Raw genomic sequence first — 9,996 nt, forward strand, 5'->3', positions numbered from 1 at the left:
GTGGGTACATTTACCTGCCTCCCCAAAAAGAGTATTGCTTCCATATTATGACGCAGTAGCTGACTTAATGGTTATTGGTCAGGATCACAGTCGTAAATATTTTGGTGTGGAACCTCTTCATATTGTACAACCTTATACCAAGGCTCATATTAACTGGTTACTTCAGAACTCAGAAACTTGGCTAATGGCTTGTGCTAATTTTTGGGGGGTTTAGATAACCATTACCCACCTGACAAGCTCATTCAGTTTTGCAATCTGCATACCTTCATTTTTCCATGCATTACTAACCAGCAGCCTTTACCTACTGCCTAGTTGGTTTTTACGCATGATTCCTCCAATGGGATGGAAGCCTACACTTGGAGCAATCAGGTTGTGCAGTTTCAAACTAAAAAAACCTCTGCACAACTAGTGGAACTGTCTACCATCATATCAGTTTTCTCTATGTTCCCTGATACACCCCTTAATATATACACTGACAATGCATATATAGCTCGTGCTGTACCTCTTTTAGAAACTGTTCCTATAATTGGGCATATTTCTGAAGCTGCAGATCTTTTTCATCAGTGCCAGCACCTCATTCGCTAGAGGACAGCCCCATTCTTTTTAGGACACATTCGAGCACACTCTAACCTTCCAGCGCCTTTAACGGCCGGCAATCAGGTCGCCGATGCAGCCACCAAACTTGTTGCTATTGCTACTCCTTCAATATTGCTCAAGCTCAACAGGCTCATGAATTGCACCATCTTAATGCAGCTTCCTTACGATTAATGTTTAAACTCACCAGAGAACAAGCTAGAAAAATAGTTAAAGAATGTAAGATGTGTCACTTTCCTTCCTGTTCCCCATCTAGGAGTCAATCCTAGAGGACTTGTCCCTAAGATGCTTTGGCAAATGGGTGTATCTCATTATAAAGATTTTGGCAAATTTAAATATATTCATGTTTGCATTGATACTTTCAGTGGACTTCTCTGCACTTCATTACAAACAGGGGAAGCTACTAAACATGTTATTGCTCACTTGCTCCACTGCTTCTCTACTATGGGTACCCCAAAACATATTAAAACAGATAGTGGTCCCGGATATGTATCTCGAGCTTTTCGAAATTTCTGCAACACCCAACACCTTGCAAATAAAACATACAACAGGAATTCCTTACAACCCACAGGGCCAAGGTATAGTTGAAAGAGCTCATTTACTTATAAAAAATACACTAAAGTAAAAAAGGGGGAATGGTATCCTACCAGGGGATCCCCCAGGAATTTATTAAATTATATACTCTTTATTTTAAATTTTCTAATTTTAGATGCTCATGGTAAGTCAGCTGCAGATCTCTTTTGGCATCCAGAATCGAAAAGACAGTATGCCATGGTCAAATGGAAAGACCCCCTGGATAATTCGTGGCATGGCCCGGATCCATTATTAATATGGGGCAGAGGATCTGTCTGCGTTTATTCACAGCAACATGGCGCAGCCCGCTGGTTACCTGAACGCTTAGTAAAGCAAATAAATGTTAATCAATGTTCCAGGGAGAATGAGGCTCCCTGAGAAATGCTTCTCTTTTCTTTCTGTTCTCTTTTGCAGCCCAGCCAGACCACAATGGCCTCCGCTTGCTACATCCTGCTCCTCCTGATTGGTCCCATTTGGTCGCAGATGGTGTTGCAGTGGGAATTCCAGGTTAAAGAGGGAAACACATACTCTGATGACAACATTCAAACCATTGGCACTGCCCGCTGCCCAGTGAAGGGTTGTCAAACAACCATCGTCATCCCAATCACCCCGTCTATTTTATCCTCTAAATCGAGACCTTATATATGTTTCACTTATGATAACAGAGGCAGTTGTCTCACAGATAGTACCATATATGGCGGATGTAGGTATTGGGGTTGCTGCCTCCATGATGCTTTTAACAAAAATGGCATATTGAGTTATGATGATGGTCAATTCACAATTTGTATAGATGACCCTTGGGACATCAGGTGGCAGAATGGAGTTCAAGGAAAAATTTTTAATAATGGGTTCTCCTCACTCCCAGTGGGGTCTTTATCTATTTCCCACCAGCTGATCCCTGCTACCATTGATAAACAAGTGAGACAGGTTATTATTATGAGACTAAGCTTTAGTCTGCCATACAGTCAAACTCTACCCTTAATCTTGCCCTTTGGCCCAATTATTTAAATTTCGCTTTACAGTTGCTGAACCTTTCTAATATCAATGCTTCATCGTGTTTGTTATGTGCCTCCTTGGTTCGGTCCTTACTAGCTGCTGTCCCTGTTAATAATTCCTCTGCACTCAGCATCGTTGCCGCTGGCACTGCACCTTCTCCCCCCATACTGTCAATTCCATTACTTCGTAATCCTGCTCAAAATATTTCCCTCTGCTATGTCACTACTATCTACGTTTCCCCTTCCTTTGTATGTCGCAGTAGCACCTCTTAATGCTCCCCCTCTTACATCCTTTTGGTGCAATGAATCCCTGTATCAACAGATCACTATTTCCTCTCCAGGACCCTGTATATTAATTACTATTGTACCCTAACTAACCATGTATTCGCCAGAGGAGTTCACCTGGCTACTCCGCCCACGCATTAAGAGAGAAGTGTTCATCCCTTTTGCAATCGGGATAGGATTTACTGTTTCTGCCAGCATTTCTGTGGGGGCCTTGGGACATACTCTCTATACTGCAAAGGAATTCGATTCCCAATTGCAACAAGTTATAGAATCCACAGCCAGTAGCCTTGTGTCCTTGCAACGCCAGCTGACTTCCTTGGCACAAGTTGCCCTTCAAAATCATAGGGCCCTTGATCTTATTACTGCTGAAAAGGGGGGAACTTGCCTTTTCTTACAGGAGGAATGCTGCTTCTACACCAACAAATCGGGATTAGTGGAACAAAATATAGAGACCCTGCAGACCATCAGTTACAAACTGCATCATTTTTATCAAAGCCCTTCTAGATGGCTGGATTCCCCTTTCCTTTCTTGGATTCCCTCCGTGATTCTATCCCTCCTCCTCCTCCTGCTTCTTCTTACACTAGGGCCATTGTTGGTAAAAAAAAGGCTGTTGGTCTTTATTAAGCAGCAAATAGAGGCTCTTCAGGCTAGACCAATACAGGTCCATTACCATCACCTTGATCTTATGGATTGAGAGTTAATAGGGACGCGTTGCTATGATGGCACTACTAGCCATCTCCCTTAAGAGATGATCTGGACAGTCAATGACGGGTACGTGAGAATCCCCTCTTGATGGCAACCTAAGACAGGAGGGTAGTCTAATGCCTTATCCAATGCCTTATCCAATGAGGGGTAAGCCCTTGGGGAAGGATACTCCAACCTAAGACAGGTGCAGTTCCCTAAGGGTATAGCAACCTTTGATCCCTAAACTCTATAAAGTAAAAAAGGGGGACCTGTTGGGAGCCTGAGGCTCAGCCATTTCTCAAAACTGCTGACAGACCTGAGTTGGTGACCTGTCCATTCAGTCCACAACCTTGGCTCACAGCCAGGGCCAACAGCCTTAGCCCACAACCTTGGCTCACAGCCAGGGCCCACAACCTTGGCCCACGGCCTTGTTCTCTTTTCCAGTAAATGGCCCTGTTCTCCAGTAATCAGTAGATTCCTCCCTTAGAGTATGTCAGGGCCCCTGTGTTCTGACTGATGTAATTATTTGCAGTCTTTGCTCCTTTGTTTTCATTCTCTATTTAAACTCATGCTTGTGCTTTAATAAACGAGACTTGATCAGAGCCCTGTCTTGTCTCCATTTCTCTTGCCGCTTGCCTCATCCATGTCCCCAGTCCCCAATCCAGGTACTTCATGGCAGTTTCCACGGGTCAGAACTGAGTCACTCTGCGGAGCGGCCTCCCGCATATATCTATATCTATATCTATATAGATATAGATATATAGATATTACTTTGACCATCGTTGTTCCCCCATTATCCTGTCTTTGCCCCTTCATCTTTACATCAAGTCTCTCTCCTGTTTTTATGTATCTTTGTGTGTGGTCCACAACAGCTAATTAGGGCTGCCTACTTGAGCAAGGGCAACTTACCAGTGGCTATTCCATTGAGGAATGTGATTCCTCTCCCCCAGCAACAATGAACTGTTTGTAGCATTTTGTCTTTGGAGATAGTCTCACTCTATAGCCCATACTGTCCTCCAAATTGCCATCTTCCTGCCTCAGCCTCCCATTACTGATATTACAAGTGTGTGCTACCATACCTGGCTTATGTTTATTTACTTGCTTATTTTTAAGAAATGGTCATGCTGCTTTTCCCAGTAGCTATACCATTTTACTTTCAGTAAGGAAGGAATGATCCATTTCTCTGCCCCAGTGCCAACATTTGGCTTGTCAGTATTTTCTTTTGGCCATTCTAAGTGGTTGTGATGTATCACTGTGGTTTTAGTTAACATATCTATGTATCTGAGGAATGCTGTTTGCTGTCTTCACACATATATTTGACACTTGTATGCATTCTTCAGTGGACCCTCTTCATATCTTCTTCCCATTTTCTAACTGGATTATTTGATTTCCTTCTGTCAAATTTGGAGAGCTCTTAATGGTACCACTCCCTTGACATGGTACCTTTTCTTTGCTTGGAACTCACTGTGTAGAGTAGGCTGGCAATCCTCCCGCCTCTGACTCCTGAGTGCTGGTATCACAGGCTTGTACCTCCACACTGGGCTTGATTTTTAAAAAAAAAAAATCTCTTAACAGGGCATTTAATATAGCAAAATTTCTAAAGTTCTAAACTTTTGTGAGCCCTGAGCTATCAAGTCTCCTTTTGTGGATTATGTTTCTGGAGTCAAACCTAGGTCTATCTGGCAAAAGTTTTGTAACTTCTTTTTTTAACTTGCATGGTTTCACATTTGACCTTTAACCTAGGATCCATTTTGAGTTAATTTATAACTGAGGAGTAAGACAATTGTTATCTTGCCATTGGATGTCACTTGCCTCTGCACTATTTATTGTAAAGACTGTTTCTGCTCCATTGAGCTGCTTTTGAATTTTTGCTAAAAATCTTTGGGATCTATTTCTGGGTTCTCTCTTCCCTTCCACTGGTCTGCATGTCCATTCTTCCACTAACACCACCTACTTTTGATTACTGTGCCTGTGAATAATTCTTGAAATCCAGTAGACTGATTCTTCCTTTGTCATTCTTTTATTTTTTCCAAATTGCATTATCTGTTTTAGCTCCTATGCTTTTCACTAGAAATTTTTACATGTCAATTATAGAAGAATTGACATTCTTACTATTGTGTCTTTCAATCTATGAAGAGAGCATATCTCCCTAATTATTTACATCTTTTTAAAGATTTATTCTTTTTAAGGATTTTTGTGCTTTTATTTATTGGTCAACAAAGAAATGAACTTCAGAATCACCATTAGAAATTTTTTTATGCTTTTTCCTCAAATATAACTCATTTTAAAAATTTGTTGATTTTGTGTGTATTTCATACAGAATATCCAAAACAATCTTATTCATCTATATACCACATCCCAAATGGCACCTTCCCATAGCCCTCCCCCCACTGGAGCCCATATACTCTGTCATCATGGTTACTCTCCACTGTGTTGTCAGCACCCCCAGCCATTCCCCAGTGCTTGTCCATCCACTGAGTCTAGTCAGCCTATCTAGAGTTCCTTGTTTTAGGAAGATCAACTCTTCCTAATTTAGCTTCAATCAGTTACCAATATTAATTTAGATAAGATTGGGGTCTTGTTGGAGGCCAAGCCTTAAGTGTACCCCTGCCCCAGTTTGAAACAACCAGGTGGCCTTGTAAAAACATGTTTTCCTTGCCCTGATTTTTTTCTACATTTTACTTCCTTATCTTGTGAAACCACCAGCGCTCATGACTATAGTAGAAATTCCCCAGCAGGGCCTTGCTGCCTTCCACTCCCCCCACCTTCTCTCCACCCTTTACCTTCCCCCCCCCTCCGCTTTACTATATTAACACTGTGATTGCTCAATAAATGAGTAAATGAGACTTGATCAGAATACTGTCTTGTCTCCATTTCTTCGTGCCCCCTGTCTATTCATTCCTCCAGGTTCAGTCTCGGTGCCCCACGCTGTTGCTCCACAGGTTGGGGCATCTCTGGCGCCCAACGTGGGGCTCGAGGAAGACCACCGAGAGGAACGTCAACCACAGAGAGCCTGCACAGGCACCCCCCACGAACCCCCGAGATCGCCACGGAACGACTGCCGTGAGACAGATTGGTAGAAGAGAAGGTAAGGTTGACGCACCCAATAGATAGGCATTGTTAGTGCTTGAGATTCTCAGTCCCACAATAGGGAAGGACCCCAGCTCCTGAGAAATTGCCAGCTTGCTTGGAGTAGGAGGAGCAGTGTACTTGTTCCTTCTAAGCCGTCCACTGATGATCTACGGTTACTAACAGGCGACCGGGTCTGTCGGGTGTGTGTCAGCACTTATACTGACCAGCAAGGCTCACGCAGGGGCGATTCTCAGACAGCATGGGCAACTTTTTGGATTCTCAGGGACAGTTTCTTCAGGGACTCAAGGAGTCCCTCAGAGCACAAGGGATTAAGGTTTCAGGAAAAGATCTTAAACAATTTTTCTCCTTTATTCATGATACATGTCCTTGGTTCCCCCTGGAAGGGACAATTGACCAAAAAAGATGGAAAAGAGTAGGCGATGCACTTCAGGATTATTATCGGACCTTTGGACCTGAGAAGGTTCCCGTAACTCCCTTTTCTTATTGGAACCTTATCCAAGAAATCCTTGAGACCCATACCTTAGACCCAGATATTTGGGAGATCATTAAAAGGGGAGAGGAAGTCCTCAAGGACGGAGCACGTGTAACAATGCCATGCGAGGAACTGTCCCCTGGGAGTGAGAGCCCCCCCGAATCACAAGTAGTAGAAGAGAAGAACAACTTCCCAGTCCTTGAACCTGAACAGACCAACATTAATAGGGACTCCCCCACACAGGAGGGAATCTACTCCAACCTTGCTCCTTACCAAAATTCAGAACTAAAAGAACCTTCTGAAGGCTCTAGGCCACCACCTTATAATTATAACTTCCCCCTTTCAAAAACACCACACTCAGATCCCCTTCATCGGGCCAAAGTTTCCCTTACCCAAGATGTTTCCTCTCTTCGTAATATTCTTGAACAAAAGAGGGAACATCTGCAACTAGTCAAGGAAATACAGGCTCTTGACGCTGAGCTACTTACCCTGACCATTTCTCCTAGACAGAGAGACAAATTAAAAACTGAGAAACAAAAGCATAAAAGACTCAAGGCTCTTATTCTAACCTTTCCTGTTACCCGGAGCCGCGACAAAAACGAAACTGGCCTCAAGCCATGGCAAAAATGAAACTGGCCTCTCCGGGGAAACTGAAATCGAGCCATCTGAGGGCCCAGTGCCCTGTGATGAATGTTCTGGCTCTGAGGGAAGTGGGTCAGATAGTGATGAGAGAATTTAAGACCCCCGCCGCCCAAAGTAAACACAGCCCACTGAGACTTAAAGAATTAAAGGAGCTGAAATCGGCCGTGACAGGCTACGGGCCTACCGCCCCGTACACACTAGCCCTCCTTGAAAATATAAGTGAAAACTGGCTCACACCCAATGATTGGCTTTCCCTGGCGTGGGCCACCTTGTCAGGAGGGGATTATGTTTTATGGTGCACAGACTTTGTGGAAAACTGTAGGGAAACTGCACAGTGCAACAAAGAGAATAAGGAGTCACGCTCCTGGACCCAAGACAAACTCTTGGGTCGCAGCCCCTATGACTCCAATGAGATACAGGCTGCCTTTCCCCCAGGCCTCTTAGCTCAGATACAGAATGCCGCACTCAAGGCATGGCGGCGTCTTCCCCCTAAGGGGCCTGCCACTTCCTCGCTGGCTAAGATATGCCAAGGGCCAGATCAGTCATACGCTGACTTTATCAGCCGCCTCACCAGCGCGCCGAAAGATTAGTCGGGGAATCTGAAGATAGTGCCTTTGTTAAACACTTGACAGCATCTTCCCCCTAAGGGGCCCACCATTTCCTTGCTGGCTAAGATACGCTAAGGGCCAGATGAGTCATATGCTGACTTTATCAGCCGCCTCACCAGCGCGGTCGCGGTCGAAAGATTAGTTGGGGAATCTGAGGATAGTGCCTTTGTTAAACACTTGGCCTATGAAAATGCTAATTCAGCATGCCAAGAAGCCATCAGGCCCCACAGGCAGGGCCCTCTTTCTGACTACATTAAACTATGTTCAGGAATTGGGACAGCCCATGCAATGGGCCTCGCAATAGGAGCTGCCTTTCAAAATTTTACTAGGGATAAAACTTGCTTCAATTGCAAACAACCTGGTCACTTTTCTAAAGAATGCCCTGCTGGGTCCAGAACCCCATGCGGCTTGCCCAAGACCATTTGCCCTAGGTGCAAAAAGGGGCACCATTGGGGCAATGAATGCCACTCTAAAACTGATAATGAAGGAAAAACCCTAGCCCCTAGGCAGGGAAACTTCTCACGGGGCCAGCCCCTGGCCCCATCAAAGGGATTGAACCCTGGGGCTATCAGGTTCACCCCACCAGCACAGATCAGGAATTTAGCTCCCTCCTCAGAGTTATCCCTGGGAGTACCGGATTGGACCTCTGTGCCTCCACCTCTACAATATTAATTCCAGAACTAGGGTTTCAACTCATATCCACAGATATTTTGGGGCCATTTCCACCTGAATTGACAGGATATGTAATAGGCAGAGGAGGCATGCTCTTGGAAGGTCTCCAAATAGCCCCAGGAATAATAGATAATAGCTTCACTGGACAACTTGCACTTTTAGCCCTCTCCACTCTTGGGCCCATAAAAATTAATCAGGGGGACCGAATTGCATACCTCCTACTACTCCCTGCCAATACAGATGCCCATTCTAGTAGGCCATGCACGGTTTCCATGACTCATCTAAAAGGAATAGGCCAGACCTCCCACCCTAAGCAGAGTTCTAAGATCCTTACTTGGAAGGATGAGGAAGGAAATACAGGCCAAGTTAAGCCTTACATCATACCAGGGCTGCCCCTTAACCTGTGGGGTCATGATATTCTATCTCAGATAAAACTTCTGATGTGCAGCCCCAATGAGATAATCACTCGTCAAATGCTAAAACAGGGATTCTTGCCTGGACAGGGACTAGGCAGGAACTCTCAGGGAATAAGAGACCCTATACAGCCCTGTTTCCCTAACCCTACCCAAGGACTAGGATGTCCAAATTATAGCCATGGCCGTTGATCTTCCTGTACCCCATGCAGACAAGATAAAATGGAAAACAAATGAGCCTGTGTGGGTAGATCAATGGCTCCTTACAAGGGAAAAATTGGCTGTGGCCACAAAGTTAGTACAGGAACAGCTGGCTGCAGGACATATAGAAGTGCCCACTTCCCCTTGGAATACTCCCATCTTTGTGATAAAAAAGAAAACAGGGAAATGGCAGCTCCTTCAGGCCTACCCTCCCATTGCAATACCCTTTGGATATTTTAAAGTCATTATTGACCTGAAAGACTGTTTTTTTACAATTCCCCTCCACCCAAAAGAGAGGGAACACTTTGCCTTTAGTTTACCCGTAATTAATTTTCAAGGACCAATGCCACGATATCAGTGGAAAGTCCTCCCTCAAGGCATGGCAAATAGTCCTACCCTATGTCAAAAGTTTGTGGCACAAGCTATAGACCCCACCTGTGCACGATGGGCTAATATATATATAATTCATTATATGGATGACATCCTTCTAGCAGGAGCATCTGCCTCTGAAGTCCTTGAATGCAGTCAGTACCTTACACAACAGTTAGAGGCCATTGGCCTAAAGATTGCTCCCGATAAGATCCAACTCCAGGAACCCTATTATTATCTTGGGTTTGAATTACATAATAAACAAATAAAAATGCAAAAAATACAGTTAAAAACCTCTCATCTTAAGACGCTTAATGATTTCCAAAAATTTCTGGGAGACATAAATTGGCTACGGCCATACTTAAAGCTTACTACTGCAGAACTTAAACCACTCT

This window comes from Nannospalax galili, unplaced genomic scaffold (assembly GCF_000622305.1).
Source record: "Nannospalax galili isolate Female #2095 unplaced genomic scaffold, S.galili_v1.0 scaffold379, whole genome shotgun sequence".
NCBI classification, from domain to species: Eukaryota; Metazoa; Chordata; class Mammalia; order Rodentia; family Spalacidae; genus Nannospalax; species Nannospalax galili.